Source organism: Neovison vison, chromosome 1, assembly GCF_020171115.1.
Source record: "Neovison vison isolate M4711 chromosome 1, ASM_NN_V1, whole genome shotgun sequence".
In the NCBI taxonomy this organism is placed as follows: domain Eukaryota; kingdom Metazoa; phylum Chordata; class Mammalia; order Carnivora; family Mustelidae; genus Neogale; species Neogale vison.
Window position 1 is genome coordinate 230,630,626 of NC_058091.1, and position 17,458 is coordinate 230,648,083.

The 17,458-nt window shown below is 40.3% G+C and overlaps 1 protein-coding gene across 7 annotated transcripts in view; it reads left to right on the plus strand.

The window, feature by feature from the left end:
• The window catches only part of ANKRD55 (ankyrin repeat domain 55), a 537,753-nt gene that overhangs the window by 262,113 nt on the left and 258,182 nt on the right, over positions 1-17,458 (plus strand). For 4 of the 7 annotated variants that reach the window (XM_044224520.1, XM_044224570.1, XM_044224580.1 and 1 more), the window contains 3 exons: positions 10,390-10,513; positions 11,755-11,834; positions 16,733-16,844. The exons of 2 other annotated variants lie outside the window; for them this stretch is intronic. The gene's annotated coding sequence lies outside the window, so the exon portion shown is untranslated. The remainder of the gene's footprint in view (positions 1-10,389; positions 10,514-11,754; positions 11,835-16,732; positions 16,845-17,458) is intronic. One more of the 7 variants, XM_044224529.1, reaches the window with a different exon arrangement.

Here is a 17,458-nt window from a genome sequence, read left to right on the forward strand (position 1 = left end):
CCACTCTCCTGATCTTCCTGACATTACCACTCAAATTAACTACTCTTCAGGATAAGCCTTTAGGAAACCCCAACTAAGATACTTGCCCTTTACTATATACACTTCTGTCCAATTACAGTGGTCTTAGGATGAACTCTGATCCTTTTCATGCACCTCCATTTCCTGATGTCCCTCTTTTTACTTTAACAATTACGTCTGCACAAGATTGAGACACAGGCAGACTCCTCTGTCCTTCAACCACCGTCTTCCCCTTGCCTTACACTGACACATATAGAATCTCATGAAAACCAGGCTACAAAGGAAACAGAATGTTGTGGCAAAGAATATTCAATATCTTTGGGGCTGGCTGTCCTGCCTAACTTCCTTCAGGCTTGTTCTCATTTCTCTTGGGGTCTGCACATATGGCATATTGCTTAGATCCATGCCTGGGTTATGATTGCTCATTAAATCTGAGACATGGGGGGGTAGACCCAGGTACACAGCTCTACATCCTGTTGTGATGGATAAGCATTCTCTTTCCATTTCCTCCCTGGGGCACGGAGAGGATGGAAGTGTTTTTCATGAAGACAGGAAATATCTTCACTATGCTTTGTGAACTAGATGTTATTATCCTAGAAAAGCAGTTCCATTGGAGTGAGGAGAGAAGGTATGTGGGCTGGGTTTTCAACTGAATGATTAAACAATAGTGCTCTCTGTGGCCACACCCTACTATTTTACATATGTTGTTGGGACAGGGACAACCTGGAGAGATAAAATCAATGTTGCCTTTTTAAAAATATGCTATCATTTCACTTACATTTATGTAAGACCCAGTTCCAAGAGGCCCAAAGACAACACAGATAATCCTCATTTTGCAGGATTCAATATACGTGCATTTCAGTCACTACAGTTCAGTTACTTTAGTAAAATAAAAGCAGCCCCTTCCAACAACACAGTTAAAATTCCAGTTACCATGGCATATGAACTGTGAGTAGTGAGAAAGATTATGAACTTAGCTGCTAATTCGTCAGTATACAAATCACTTCCTAAATATGTGCGTTATGATTAGTTATTTACCAATTATGTCACTTCTTTCAAACTCAGCTGGTGATTGGTCATTGTGCATCTGTTACTCAATTTACCCACAGACAGCAAACCGTATAGTTGTGTTGCCTTCTTGTCTTCAGTGATAACCCGTGTGACAATTTACAAGATAATCAGTGAAATGAATTGGCTAACAAAAATGGAAAAGAAAAAAGAGGAAAAGTGATAAGGCAGGAAGTAAAATTCAAATTGAATGTAAATGGATTTTAGGAAATATAACTGAGCCTGGGAAGGTTAACCTTGGAGCCATTTTAAAGATTCAAGATAGGCAGCCAAAGGAACTTAGTAGAAGTGACCTTACCACCATAAATGAGGAAAATTATAAAACAGTGAAGATGTCCAAGAGGACATGATGCCAGCAGAAAATAATCATATCAAAGAGGCACATAGATATTTCACAGCATTAAAAGTGCAAAGCACAACATGGTGAAGCTGACCCAAATTTAGAAAGGAGACCAACAATTTACCAAGGCATGGAAAAGGTACTTGCTCTGTGTTGTAAGTTATATGACAAGAAGGCAGACACTACTCTAATTATCCTAGATAAAATTTTACAAGAAATAAAAATACTTTAATTCTCAATATTTCCAATTAATTAAATTATAGTGTGCTAAATATTTGTTTTACTATTTTTTCATTTCCCTATACATTTATAACTGACAGTGAGAGTGTTTTTAATATTTTGACAAAAATTTCTAAAGGTCATGGACCAATTGTAATTTTCTCCAGTGTTTCTTAAGATCATTTTGCACAGTTTCAGTCTGCATGTCATTTTTACAATACTGCATAACAGTGCAAGGACTGCCTGTACTTGGGGTTTTATCTTTTTTATTAGGAACGTGAAAACCACGTGGGCTTTAGATCCTGTGTGCCTGGGTTCACAGCCTTACTCTAACACTGAACTACTTGCTGTCTGCTGCTGGTATTTTCAAATACACCAACCTATCTGAGATTTAGTGTTCTTATTTGAAAAACAGAAATAATTATATTTACCACATTGAGTTCTTGATGCCGGAGAGGAGAAGGCCTCTGGAAATACTCTTGACATTTAGGAAACATTCAATAAATAAGTTTCAAGAAAGTGGAGACCCTGTCTCTTTTCTTCATTGTAGTATCCCTGGCACTTAGAACAAAGCTTGACATGGAATAGTTGCTCAATAAATATTTGGTGTGTAAAAGATTGAAGAGTAACATTTAGTATTCAAAACATATTAGTGACTTGGTTGTCTTCTTGTTTTCTTACTTTCTGGATGCTGTACAGCTTCAGAGAGTTGAAGAAATCATGAGACCCAGTTCTACTGAGAACATAGGAGGTTCGTTATTGACCTGTAATATTGTCTTTCTCTTATGGTCATTTCTGCCTTGTTTTTCCCTGCCTGTTTTGTTGAGGCGCACTCAGCAAGGTTAACATTTTTCGTATAAGTAACGAAATCATGCATTAAGGAAAATCATACATTATGATGTATGAGGAAATCATACATTAAGGAAAATCATACATTAAGGAAAAACATTAAGGCTTTAAACATGAGAAAGGAAAAGAACAATTTGCAAATCAACTTAAGAAATATTTGGAAAACTGCAACTGCACTAGTAATCAAGGAAATAGAAGTCAAAACCAGAAATTGTTCTCTTTGTGATCACATTTTCACAGATTCCCAGGGTGATGAAGGCAGAGAGTAGTTAGAGTGCAGACCCTCTTCTCAACTGCTTTTTGCTTGTGAGCATTGCTATAACCCTTTTAGAAAGCAACTAGGACCCAAGGATCATTGGCCGTTGACTTAGTAATTCTACTTCTGGAAATTGTTCCCAAGAATTCAATGCAGATGAAACTTTTTAGCATGAAGATTTTAATCCTAGCGTTATTTGTAGGAGTGGAGATGGGAAACCACATGTATGTTTGACAGTGGGAATTGTTAAGGTGGAAGACGGTATATGCACTTTCTATTCTGCAGTGTATGTCTGTAAAGTGTTTGGGTATAAACAGTATATGTCTGTAAATGTGATAGAACATTGTATATAAAAAATATTTTTAATTACATGAGTAAAATCCAAATAACCAATACCTTAATGCCCCCTTGAAAGAAAATATTCCAAATGTGAATAGTGACCATTTATTATGGTTCCACCGTATTCCAGAGGCTTTGAATATTTTGAATATTTTGTCTCTGATTCTCATAACAATCCTGCAACATAGATATTATTGTGCCTGTTTTACAGATGATCATATGAGACTGAGCGTGCCAGGTAGCTTTTCTGATGCCCCAGCTAGTTGTGTACATCTGCCTGCCAGTAAAACCTGCCCTTTCAGGCTAAACATGCCCTTTTCCTCGGTTCAAAGTTTGTTCTGTTCTGTTCTGTTCTGGTTTTTAATTATGAGGAAAAAAATTTTTAATTTCTCTGTTTTTATGTTTATTTAGAAGCATAGATGATTTTAATAATGATCATAAACCTGGGTAAAAGGAAACAGTGCAAACTTGCTAAGTTGTTTATTCACTCTGAGCCTCCATTGCTATCAAATAAAGAACCCCTATCCCTGCTCATTGGATAGGGCTCTATACTGAAATCTGTGTGAGCTAGCCGACTACATGTGTCAAACCTTTTGAAGTTCTAAAAGGCAACATGCTCAAGTTTTAAGTGCTTGTATCCAACTTCTTACATAAAAGTTTTTATCTACTTATTTTACTATCATTATTATTTTAAATCTTAAGAGAGCTAAAAACTTTCAATAAAATTCATGCTTCCTCAGTCACAGATATAGTATCTTACTTAAAAAATGGGGCCAGGAGTGGGGGGTGGTCATTGTTTTGCACGCTTGATATGGAAAATGTAGCACACATCCAGCATTCTTTGGGAAAGGAAGTAGAAGCTTCCCTATCAGATATTTTGGAAAGAAGGTAACTGCGGAATAGGCTGGAAGTGCCAATCGGGAACTTTCCAAAAGTACTTCCATTGATTCTTGTTGAATATTCATGGACTTGAAACTTTCTGCCTCTGATTGTCCTTTCTCTGAGTCTGGGAGGCTGCAGCCAACGGTTTTCTGGTTGTTTTCCTGAGGATTTGGTGGTGGTGTTTTTGCTGCACATTGCATTGTGTGAGTGAGTGAGTGAGCCAGTGAGTGAGTGCTGTGTGTTAGAGCACAGCCAGATCCTGGGCATTTATAGAGCATTGCCTTCAGGGGCTGTTTACTCTGGACCCTCTCCAGGATAGCAGACTTGTTCTGGATGATTCCTCCTGACAAAAGGACAAGGCTTGGCTCATCCTCAAAGATTATTCAGATTATGCACCTTGCCCGTTTATTTGCGTTTTGCCCTAGGGGGTATCCTGCAAGACCCCAGAAGAACTTAGAAGATGCATACATTTTTGCTTTTCCTGCACCCAAAGAGAGCCTCCTGAGTAGCTTCTAAGGAAGCAAGTAGAAATGTTTGGCTGGGGCAGCTCCAGCTTGACCTTCCCACAAAGTTCAAAAGGTTATTTGGTCAGTGACTCCCTCCTGCAACCTGCTTGCGTGCAGCCACAGATTGAACTGCAGGACTGTCTGCCACGAAGATCATTTAAAGGAAGGTGCCTTCAGAGTGCAGTGCATTGTGGGGAACTTGCTAAAAAGAAGTATCTTTTTCTTCTTAGAGAGGGAACAAATGTGGCAAGGAGTCAAAACATCAATTAAAATATACAATTGGCTCCATTTACATGACAAGCTTTGAGTCCTGCCTTAGTCACTGAACAGTAGCTTTCTCTGGGGCTCGGGAAGCTTCAGGCTGGCCTACTGGAGACTGCTTGGGCCTTTCTCTCTCAGCAGTAGTAACATTCACTGTGATGTACATCCCACCAACACCATTCAGCCCTGGAGGAAGTTTAGTTTGGCTGATTTAAACTTAGAAAAGGGAAAGGAAACTTTTTTTTCCCTTGCTTTTCTTCTAGATTAGGCTGCAGTTTTGAATTAGTTGTTGTAATCACCTGTACTTATTTTTTTTTCTAAAGGTTTTATTTATTTATTTGACAGAGAGAGATCACAAGTAGATGGAGAGGCAGGCAGAGAGAGGGAGAGAGAAAGGGAAGCAGGCTCCCTCCTCAGCAGAGAGCCCTATGTGGGGCTCGATCCCAGGACCCTGAGATCATGACCTGAACCGAAGGCAGAGGCTTAACCCACTGAGCCACCCAGGCACCCCTCACCTGTACTTACTTATATGTTGAAAAGGCAGTGTCAGGTGTGGATCATAACTTGGCCAGCACTGGTAAGATCACAGATGAAGTGGGAGATGATTGTAAATTGTTTCCATGAGTGTGTTATTTATTTTCTTATTGAACTCTTTCTCTCTGTATAGTATTTGGTGTATATGCAGGAATCTGGTCAATTTTACAAACTTTATGTAAAGAAGACAGTTTTCAGAGAAACTGGAAGAACTGTATGTAACAATAAAGGGATGGATGTATTCAAGAATGGCAAGAATTTGCAAACTTCTTTTATAGGGCCTGATAGCATAATTTTAAGCTTGTGGGCCATTTGATCTCCATCACAACTGCTCAGTTTTATTATTATATTGCAGAAGACGATAGCAGTCTATGAGTGAGACTGTGTTCCAATAAAACTTTATTTATGAAGCCAGGAAGTAGTTTTCAGGCCCACTGTTTGCCATTTTCTTAATTATGGTGTAGTCCTTTTTATTCATGCATCTGGTATGTTGCTTTCAGCTGAAAGTAAGGAAAAACCCAACTAAAGATAGCTTAAAATGCACATTATCTTGAGTAAGAAGAAACCTCATCATAGGAAAGTCCCAGGTCTGGTTAAGTAAAGCAGTTTGATGATGTTATCAAAGGCCCAAGATTTTTTCTCTCTTTCTACTCTCCCACCTTGGTTCATTGGCTTATTCTCAGGCTGACCTGCTTCATAGTCAAAAGATGGGTGCCACAGTTCTAATGTTATAAGTGGAGGGAACAACATCCAGTAGAAAAATTAGACTACCAACCCTCCCCCCATCTCTTTTTATAAGAGCAAGAAAATCTTTCCAAGAAGAGCCTTCCATTTCATAGACCATGTCTTATTGACCAGAACTGGAACATAACATTTCAAGAAGGATTTGGAGTAGGTCACTGTGTTAGTTGTCTGCAGCTTTTATGACATCAAACTGGGTGATATAAAACAATGGAAATTTATTCCGTCACAGTTCTGGAGTCCACAAGTCCACAATCAGTATCACTAGGCTGAAATTAAGGCATTGATAGGGCTGTGCTCTCTCTGGAGGTTCTAGGGGGAAATCCATTCCTTGTCTCTTCCATCTGGTGGCTGTTGTCATTCCTTGGCATGTGGCCACCTCAGTTGCATCTTCAACTGTCTCTGCTCTATTTTCATATCACCTTCTCCTTTGTATACCTGTGTGAAATCTCCTTTTGCCTCTCTTTCTCTCTTTTAATGTGGAACTTTTTTCTTTTTTAAGATTTTATTTATTTATTTGACAGACAGAGATCACAAGTAGGCAGAGAGGCAGGCAGAGAGAGGGGAAGGCAAGCAGGCTCGATCCCAGGACACTGAGATCATGACCCAAGCCAAAGGCAGAGGCTTTAACCCTCTGAGCCACCCAGGCGCTCCTAAAGTGAAACTTTTCAAATTTGCTTTGTGCGGGACCATACTGTCTTCTCTCTGGTAGTCCATTTTTGGCTTGTGTGCTGTGGAAGCTCTCTCTCTTACAAGGATGCTGATGATGGCAGTTAGGGCCACCCAGATAATTCAGCGGGATCCTTAACTTAAAACACGTCTGGAAAGACCCATTTTCCAAATAAGATGACATTTACAGGTCCAAGGATTAGGACCTGATAGCTTTGGGGTCCATTTTTCAAACTGCCTCAGTCATGGAGAGCTTTGTCAATGTAAAAAACATTGCCACTGTCTGAAAGACAGCCATCATGCCAGTTACCAGTAAGAGAGAACTACCTTGACTGTTCTGTATTAATGAAGGTTTACTTACATCAAATAAGGGAGGTGTGGACCAAAAACTACTGGATTCAGCCAGCAGGGAAAATCTGGAGTAGGACTATTAGGTAAACAGCAGTATCTGCTATAGCATATGTGTTTGGCTATTGTTGTGTTGAAGCTTACAATGACTTAAGAAAATAATGTGTATACAATAAGGTAGGAAAAAACTTTTATCTATAGTGTGGTCACAACACAGGAAAATACTCTTGAGCATAAAAAAAAGATGAAGAGACAATAGAAATAATACACTAAAAAATCACTATTGGTTGGGGTGCCTGGCATGTTCTGTTGGAAGAGCATGTGACTCTCGATTTTAGGGTCTTGAGTTCAAGCCCCACACTGGAAGTAGAGATGGCTAAAAAAATAAATAAACTCTCTCTCTCTCTCTCTCTCTTTTTTTTTTTTTTTAAAGATTCTATTTATTTATTTGACAGAGAGAGAGATAGTGAGAGCAGGAACACCAGCAGGGGAGTGGGAGAGGAAAAGCAGGCTTCCCGCTGAGCAGGGAGCCTGATGCAGGGCTGGATCCCAGGACCCTGAGATCATGACCTGAGCTGAAGGCAGATGCTTAACAACTGAGCCACCCAGGCGCCCCTAAATAAACTTAAAAAGAAATAAATCTTTAAAAAAATTACTAGAGGTTTTGTAGAGTTGGTGGGAATATGGATGACTAATTTTTTTTCCTCTCCTTTTTTGTAATTTCTAAAATCTTAATAAAAAGTATATATATATATAGAGAGAGAGAGAGAGCTTAAATTAAAAATACATTTTAATAATAAACCAATACCATTATATCATTAGGTTATAATATTGGGTTTAAAAAATATTTCCATTTATTTTGTATTATTTCACTTAATTTATCTCTTGTTTTACTGTATCATGAAATTATGCAGAATATCCACAGATTTTACCCAAATTTTTCTGCTTTCACAGAGACCCAAACCCTTCACCTATGTTGTCACTAGTTATCTTTCTGAAACACAGGTTGTGACATCCACTATGCATCTTATCAAAACATTTAATGTCTCTCTCTTGCTTTAGAAAATTTTTCCTTCCTTTTTTCCCCTCTCCTCCTCTCTTTTTTTCTTCTTTCTTTCTTTCTTTCTTTCTCTTCCCTCCCTTCCTGTTCCCTCCTCATCCTTCTCTTCCCTTCTCTTCTTTTTCTTGGCTCTCATAGTTCTCTAAGACCTCGTTCACATCCTTTTTCAAAGTCCCCGACACTGGATACCCACAACATTCAGCTCTGTGCCTCTTGCACCCGTCTTGGCCCATGCCATGCCCTTTCATGCTCTTCCCCAAGCAGGTCTCTAACTCTGTGCTCCCAGATGGAGGGGAAGCATCAATTTCCACCTGAAAACTTACTAGAAATGCAAATTCTCAGGCCCCACCACACACCTACTAAATCAGAAACTCTAAGAGTGAGCCTATGTATTGATGCGTGTCTTAACAAGCCTTCTAGGTAATTTTGAAGTGTGCTAGAGTTTGAAAGCCCCTGGGATACCTCTCTTTGTCCTACTTTCTTCATTATTGCATTCATGTATCTGTGGCAATCATCACTGCTAGAATAACCACTGTATTATTCTTCCTAGAGAATTAATTTGTAAACCAGTTATACAAGCATGTATAATGCCAGCCGTTAGCCTTCCAATGAATAACATAGCTGTATTACCTATATTCCTATGATTTCCTTGCTATCTCAGTCATTTTTTCTTTAGATAAACTGTTCTTGTCCAGTTTTTAGGTATTTTATCTATAGAAGTCAATAAACCTGCGCAATAATGAACATCCCTTCTTTATGACCTACTAGATCACTTATTCTAAAGTCTAAATGCCTGCTTTGAGCCTACTATTGCCCATGATTCAAAGCCATTCCTTCAGCTGTGGTCCATTGAATAGGCCTGGTAACACATGGCCATCCCTATGTTTCTTCTTTCTTCCTCAGCTAAACCAAAAATATACACAAAAGAATTATGGCCAGTGCGTCTAGACACTTAAGAGAGCTCCCCTTCTTCATTTGTAGTTTTATAATCACAGGCAATTCATCTTTTCTCAGAGTCTTGAATTCATCATTGGTAGAAGTAGATATGGTAAGGTTTTTCCCTTTTGCACACATGGACTCTCATGTGCTGGAATTTATGTGATTCTACAGAGCTCTATCATGAAGGAAGACACAGGTCCTATTTTTTTGTCCTCTGGCATCTGAAGAAAGTGTGTTTTGACCTCTGATCAGCACCTAACCCCATGCCTGGCACATAGTAAGGGTTTAATTAAAAATTATTGGATAAATAGAAGAAATAATGGAAAGAACAATTGAAGGATAGAATGGAGAAAGGAAGAGAAGGGAAGGAGAAGGGATTGAAAGAGGGAGGAATAAAAAGAGGAAGGGGAGGGAAAGTGGTGTAGGGAGAGAGGAGCAATGGAGATGGCCAAGTATAAATCAGACCTAGCTCTGGATGTGGCGAAGTACTTAAGAGAAACAGATAGCATTGGAATTCTGATACCTATCCTGAGCTAGAGAGAGAGAGAGAGAGAGAGAGAGAAGCTTTAACAGTAAATTAACTATTCAATTTGGTTCCTTCCCTAGAGGATGTTTTCAGCAGTACCTCCCAGGTGTAAAGGGCAAGGCTTCTCAGAGAGTCTGAGAAAAGGGCTTTCTGAACTGTAGAGCAAGAATGCAAATGGTGATTAACTAAGATACCACAGGCAAGGGCAAGTCTCCTGAGCAATCTCAGGAGAGACTCTTTTGCCTTCTCTTTGTCATTTGAGTTCTCAAAATTGTCCTCAGTTTAGACCAAATCAACCTCAAATGTCTATGATTAAAATTTCCACTCTGAAAATCTGAGCAATTTAGGAATTGTAGGAACTGGACCATCTGGAGATAATTTATAAATAACACTCGCATTTCAAATCGCCTGTCTTCCCAAAGAGTCCTCTGTCCTGTCAATGGGACTGCTGCCAAGGCCCAAACTGCTAAATTGGGCCAGTGACACTAAAGTTGCTGGTGAGAGCTTCTTATCTCTGATTCGTCTAAGAATTTGGGACAGTTCATTGAAACGTATGTTTTCCTCATGTAAAATGTAGGCTAAAAGTTACTGACTTTTTAGGTTGGGAAAGGTTTTCAGGATTTTAATGCATGTGATTTACTCAACTTTTACTTTGTCCATTACTAACATAAACAAAACTCAAATCAAATACTAAATAGAACCCAGAATATCCTGGATACATGGTAAGGTTTGGGGGCATTAAAAAATGACTAAGCCCTCTGTTTCTTTTTCATTAAATCCTGTTGACATGAAAGGGAGCCATTAATACCATCTCTTTTTCCTCTTTTCTTTCAGGTCAGCACAACCCTAGCCACTGCAGTGTGTTTCTGAAGTGCAGGTCCAGCAGCTGTGTTAAACTATACACTTGATGCTTTATGGGGCCAAGGCAGATTAGATCATGCAGAGATGACCAGCCTGGGTAATGATCCCTTATACCGTATGTCTGTGGAGTTGTCATATCACAGGGATTATGTTGTGTCTGTGACCTGATTATTGCTCAGGGAGAGGCAAAGTTTAAAAATGACCATGTTTGGGGCGCCTGGGTGGCTCAGTGTGTTAAGCCACTGCCTTCGGCTCAGGTCATGATCTCAGGGTCCTGGGATCGGGTCCCGCATCGGGCTCTCTGCTCGGCGGGGAGCCTGCTTCCCTCTCTCTCTCTCTCTGCCTGCCTCTCTGCCTACTTGTGATCTCTCTCTGTCAAATAAATGGATAAAATCTTTTAAAAAAAATGACCATGTTCAAAGAGAGCCCTACAACCTGTGATCTCTGGGATTCCACCAGGTCCCACATCCCATACTCCAAATACACACATATAGACCTTCCTTGCTCCTAGCTAGGGACTCTGAATTCATACATATGCCTTTAGCCAGGCTGTGTGGACTGAGGGGTCTTTGAATTGCTTCTCTACTAAAGGCAGTTGACAAAATTGATGAACCTCGTATAGGAGAGCATCATATATTGAACACATTGCATGAGAAACAAGAAATTTATAAAAGAGGACTTTCCTGGAGTTGGGGTGAAAACTATTTTCATTTGGCCAATATATTGTATAACATGCTGGAATGTGCCATTTCTAACCTAATGTGTATGGTATACAGGTAGAGACAGAACATATAACCATTTCTGAGAACACTGTTTGGCCAGAAAATCATTCAAAAAGGTAGTTTCATGAAGGGACTCTCTTCTTTTTTTCTCTGGGTCCCACAGAATTGTTCTTTGCATAGCCTTCACACCTTCCCTTTGTTCCCCTGACATTTTATAGCATTGGTTTTCAAATGGATAAAGTTCCCATGGATGTGTATCAGCATTTCTAGGAGGAAATGTATGTATACTTTGAAAAAAAAAAAGGTGTTTCATATTATCATAGAATTTCTTAACTTGGGAACCGATATAAGTCTGCTATTCCTGTAACGTAAGCAAACAAAGTAAAGGTTGACAAATTCTCATAGCTGGAGGGAGTCTGCATCAGTGAGTAAGCCTTCTAAGGGAGCACCTGATAGGGGCAGGGTCTCATTTCCTTAGGAGGGTAGTGTCAAGATTTTCCTGGGTGGTCAAGCATAGCATTTTTGTTTATACAAGAGGAAATGGATTTTTTTCTTAGAGGTTCAAAACACTTCTGGGCAAAACTAATAACAGGAAATGCCTGTATCTCTCCTATAGGATGAACTGAGACAGGGGTCTTGCTGCTAAGGTAGGAGCAGAATACTCAGGACCCATGTGAGAGGATCCAGAAGAGAAAGGTCAGTGTTGTGTGTGAATATAGCCATGGCTTCAACAATACAGACATTGCTTTCATTGCATGAATGTAGTTGTCCTTGGGAAATGGAAAGAGGAAGAGGATTGAAGACAGTGAACCTCAGAATGGGGTTCCTAGGACCTTCGGAGCTGGCAGCCATGAGGCTGCAGTAGCTTCTGTCAAGAAACATCTGTGATGCATGTGGGAAGGGATGGGGGACGAGGATGCTTCCTAATCCCCACCACTGGTGCCCTGGGTAGGGGATGGGGGCACAGGCCCCATCTGAACAAGCAAACAGCAGAGTTGGTTCCTGGAACTCTTAGTAGAGAGGGAGTGCTCTGTAGGTGACTTCATGATGTCAGTTTTCTGAACCTGCCCACGCATGCTAGTCCCATAGTCTTCATGAGCAGTGGTTCTGGGGAACAAAAAGAGTGAGTTGAATAAGAGTCGTAACACAGGAAACAGTATCAGAATCATAGCAAGGCAGAGCTAACAAGTGAGTTTTAACAGTGAAAGGAAGAGAAAGCCTGGTGAGTATTGCCAGATGTAACAAAAATCTCCACATCCTCACAACTGATGATGGGAAAAGTGAGAACAACTGGACATAATTTTGGTGGAGATATGGAAGGACCCTGTGATGATGAGAGGTTATGACCTTCCTGTTGTGCTATGGAGGGATAGGAAGCAGGATCAAGGAATACAAGAGGTAAAAAAGGAGGATGGGCACCTCTGGCACAGAAACCATTAGAGGTCCTGCCTGAGCCATCCCAAGGCCTTACAAGAGAGAGAAAAAGGATTTTGGAGAATTGCAGTCCAGAGAATTCCCTGGTGGGAGCTCAGCACTTAAGACTCCTAGATTATGGTCTCAAAAGCTGATGTACAGGAGGCCTACAGATGGAGATAAGTACATAGAAGGGGGAGAAACCCCAAAGGATCCCAAGACACTGGGGACAGGTTGGACAAGGAAAGATGTCCCTTCACTGCTAGGGGATCCAACAAGAAGCATATTCTCCAAAGATTTAGGGTATTGCTAAGGTGGCACAGAGCAATCAGACCTCTTCATTTTAAGGAAAACTGAGCCATAAATTAGAAATACCAATAAATATTTCAGAAACATCTTCCCACCTTCTTTGGATATTGATATTTAATGCCAGAATTGCTTGGACCTCAACTAGACTCTCTCCAAACCAAACCAGGCTGCCCTCAAGGCTCTGATTCCTTACCAGCAGCCTAAATAAGTTATGTAAATAGCAACCAGGAAAGAAGGACCTAAGAAAATATAGGCAGGGAGCACCTTCTTCAGGGTCCTAAATGCAAGGTAGAAAGTGACAACAGTCCAGGGAGGTGCTGTGACAGTGGGAGGAGTAGCAAGGAACAATTCTGGCCAAAATGCTAACCAGCACAAAAAGGTGAGAACCTGGGACAAATGAAGAAGTGAAGGTAGAGCACAATTAGTATTTTATTGGTAATCACAATAAACGGGCTTTTCCTGAGCTCTTATCAACCAACTTGGGTCATTTGGGAAAGTAATTGAATATCTTGAGACTTAATTTCTTCCTGCACATGAGAATTGAAGCAAGTGGTCCCTTGGATCCCTTTGTATCCTAACATTCTGTGAATCTGGGGTTCTGGGTAGTTTACAAACTGCAACAGCCTCTCCCAGATTTTCCAGAGTGAATACTATTTCTCTGCTATTGTCTCAGCCAATACTCTGATTCTTCCCATCATCCCAGGAAATATATCCACTTAGAAAATGCTGGGGATGGGTCCTTTAGTACTGGATAAGAGTTCTCACCCAGCAGTGCTACGTTTTTCTCTTTGGCCCAGTGTTTTCTATGCATTTGACTCATAGCATGGTTGACCCCATTTCCACCTCATTCATTTACCAAGAATGCAATGACATTAGATTATACTATGGCTCCATTGCCCAGCCAGACAAGCCAGCCAATCACTGATTCGAAGCCCAGCATCTGAGAGAGAGAGACTGCTGAGTTTTGCTTGGCTTTTTAGTCCAGTGGTCAGATAAAGTGTGCTGGGTGTACTTTAACTGTTACATAACCCTTGTAATTACGGTGGTTTCACTTTGGAGCCCAAGGAAGATGGTGCTCCAGTCTGACCTCTGGGCCACCTGGGCCTCCCCTCGGTCATGCCTGCTCTCATATTCAAAAGTGGAGTTATTCTTACTCTACTTACAGTAGTGGACTCTGTAGCAGGACTTTTGGGGTGCATTTTATTTCCTCAGTCTTTTCTGGAACCCAGTATTTGTTCATTCATGCCTTCATTGAATACCTTCTATGAAGGAGGCACTTTGTGGGATATTATGAAAATGACTCTTTTGGTGTTCCTGTAAGGTTTGTTTATCTGATCCTCTAACCCAGGGGTCAGAAAACCACAGGTCCTGTACCACATACAGCCCTCTGACTGTTTTTATACAACATTACAAATTTAGAATATTTTGTACATTTTTAAATGGTTGAAAATAGTTAAAAAATACAATACTTGTTAGATGTGAACATTTTACTCAGTTCAGACTTCAGTGTCTCTAAATAAAGCTAGAGTAGAACCCAGCTGTGGTAGGTAGAATCTAAAATGACTCCCAGTGATGTTCCCTCTTGTATAATCTCCTCCCCTTGAGTATAGGCAAAGACTGTGAGTATAATGAGGTTTCACTCCTGTGATTAAGTTACATTGTATGGTAAGAGGGATTTTTGCAGGTGTAATTAAGGTTACTAATCAGATGACTTAGGGAGAGTCTTTGGGGGAATTACTCAGATGGGCCTAAACTAATCATGTGAGCCCTTTAAAAGTAAAGAGTTCTTCCTGGCTGGGAGTAAAGTCATAGAGATGTCCTCCAGCTGGTCTGGAAGAGAGCAAACATTCATATTATGAACAGACTATGAGAGACCTGAGAGAGGCCTCTGAAAACTGATTATGGCCCCCAATGACATGTAGCAAGGATGCTGGGATATCAATCTTACAGCCCCAAGGAGCAGGATTCTTCCAATACCTTGAGTGCAGGTGGAAGCAAATTCTTCTTCAGGGCCTGCAGATGAGAGCCCTTCTGGCCAACAAATTCTATCAGGCCTGTCAGACCCTAAGTAGAGAACTCAGCTAAGCTCACCTAGACTTCTGATTTATAGAACTAGAATTAATAAATGAGTATTGTTTTAAGCCACTAAGTTTGTGGCCATTTGTTATGCAGCAGTAAAACAGTAATAAAACAGCCATGGTTATTTATATGCATGTCATTTATGACTACTTTTCTACTACATTAGCAGACATTAGTTGCAACAGAGACTGCATGGCCCACAAAATTTAAAATATTTACTATCTATCCCTTTATAAGGAAAGTATTATCAATCCGTGTTCTAACAAAAAATGTAACCTCACGTTAGATATGTTTACTCAGAGTTCTGTGACTGACCCAAGGTTTGCAAGAAATAGGACTTACATTCAGGACCATTCAACAAGCATTCCTTTCATCCAACTAAATTGGGCCAAAAAGCTAGTAGACACCAGGCTATCCTGCAGACCCACTCTCCATTCCAGTTCTTTAAAGGTTTGGGGAGAGAGATAGAGAATGTTCATATATTTAGAGAGAAAAGAAGAAGGCATACCATATTGGAGATTTATATTTTCTACATTATAAATTTCTGTAGTAGTTGAATTTGTGTAATGAATTTTTATTAAATTAATAATAATTACAACCTTATTTTTAAAGGCTATAGTGTGCTTTGCTTTGTTTTCCTTGAGGCAGTGGCCTGGAGAAGATAAGGTATGAAAACAATTGCTTTGTGATCAGAATTCGAATTCACTCCACTGGTTCTTGATTTTTCTTCTCTTCATGTTTCCTTTTTACCTTCACAGGGGAGTAAGTCAAGATAATTCAATTCTTCATAGACTAGTATTGGTTATCTAGGAGATTAATTTTCAACCATTTTAGAATTTTAATACCATCTAACACTGGTGTGTGCGTGAGTGCACACACACACACACACTCTCTGAGAGATTTGTTGTTATATGTATTTAGCTTTTTTTTTTTTTTTTTTGAGAGAGAGAGAGAGAGAGAATGAGTGAGGGAGCATGTGCATGGTACAGAGGCAGAGGGAAAGAGAGAATCTTAAGCAGGCTCCATGCTCAGTGCAGAACCCAACACGGAGATCAAGCTCATGACCCCGAGATCATGACCTGAGCTGAAATCAAGAGTCAGATACTTAACTGACTGAGCCACCCAGGTGCCCATACCGTTTAGCTTTGAATTGAGTTAAAACCCATATGACTCTGAGGATTCGGAGAAGAAACTGAGGAGGATGTTATTAGTGTCTTAGGGCTGCTATTACAAGTTACCACAAACTAGGTGGCTTAAAGACAAAAATTTATTTTCATAGTTTTGGAGGCCAGAACTTGAAATCAAGGTGTTGTCAGAGTTGGTTCTTCTGTTGACTCCAAGGGAGAATCCATTCCGTGCCTTTCTCCTAGCTCCTGGTGGCTTCTAGCAACTCTCAAAATTCCCTTGACTTTTGGCTGTAACAACTCCAGTTTCTGCTTCTGTCTTCACATGGCCTTTTCCTCTGTGTGTCTATATCTCAGATCTCTCTCTGCCTTTATCTTATGAGGACACCTGTCATTGGATTTAGGCCTACCCCAAATCCAGGGTGATCTCATCTTGAGATCCTTAACTTAATTATACCTGCAAAGACCCATTTGCCAAATAAGGCCACAATCACAGGTATGAGGCTTAGGACTTGTACATACTTTTTTGGAAGCCACAGTTCAACCCACTCCAGAGGTATTTAGCATTTTGCCAGAGATGATAAGGAAGACTCTTTCTCAATATCCTAAGTAACAATTAAAATCAACAAATCCATCCTATATTGTAGAATGTTCTTTTTTATTTTATAGAGCTTTATGGATACTCAGCACCTTCCCCTGTGATCCTGTGATTATAGATTGGACATTTCCTCAATGACAACGTATATGAGAGATGCAAAACCCTCCACACCATCCTATACAGGTACCCCATCTCTTCTTTCCCTTTTTATCCATCTGGACAAAACCAAAGAATGAGGCAACATTAGAACTGTCGAAAGTCAGAGTAGTTATCCTCAAGTGTTAGATCCAGGATAGAACCCCATGGAGTCTTTCTGTAAGCGGGGAATTGTGCTCTCTAGCAGAAGAGTTTGGGTCTCTCTGGAAATGAGTCCATGCCCCTTATTGTCCATTTGGCCTTGGGAAAATCTGATGCTGTGATCTGGTTTCTTTCTCTGTAAAGAAGGCATAACAATGCCTTGCTACCTTACCACGGTGTTGTGTGAATTTGCTGACACCCATAAAGCTCCCTGAAAATGAAGAGGCTTACATAAGTCCCTGGTATTATTCACACAGTAAATGTTTTCCCCTGAGAATAAAGTAATAAATGGTACCATTGTGAAGCTTGTGGAACGTGTTCAAAAGTTTCCGTTTGCAACTAGTAGATCAAGTTGTGTGTGGCTGTATGGACTTTCTGTGCTCATGCCAAGCTGCATCCAAAACAGCCAGCACAATGGCCTATCCTGGAATGAAAAGCTGTACTGTAAGGGGCAGCCAGATCATGGCATCACATCACATAGGACAGTCCTATGTACCCAG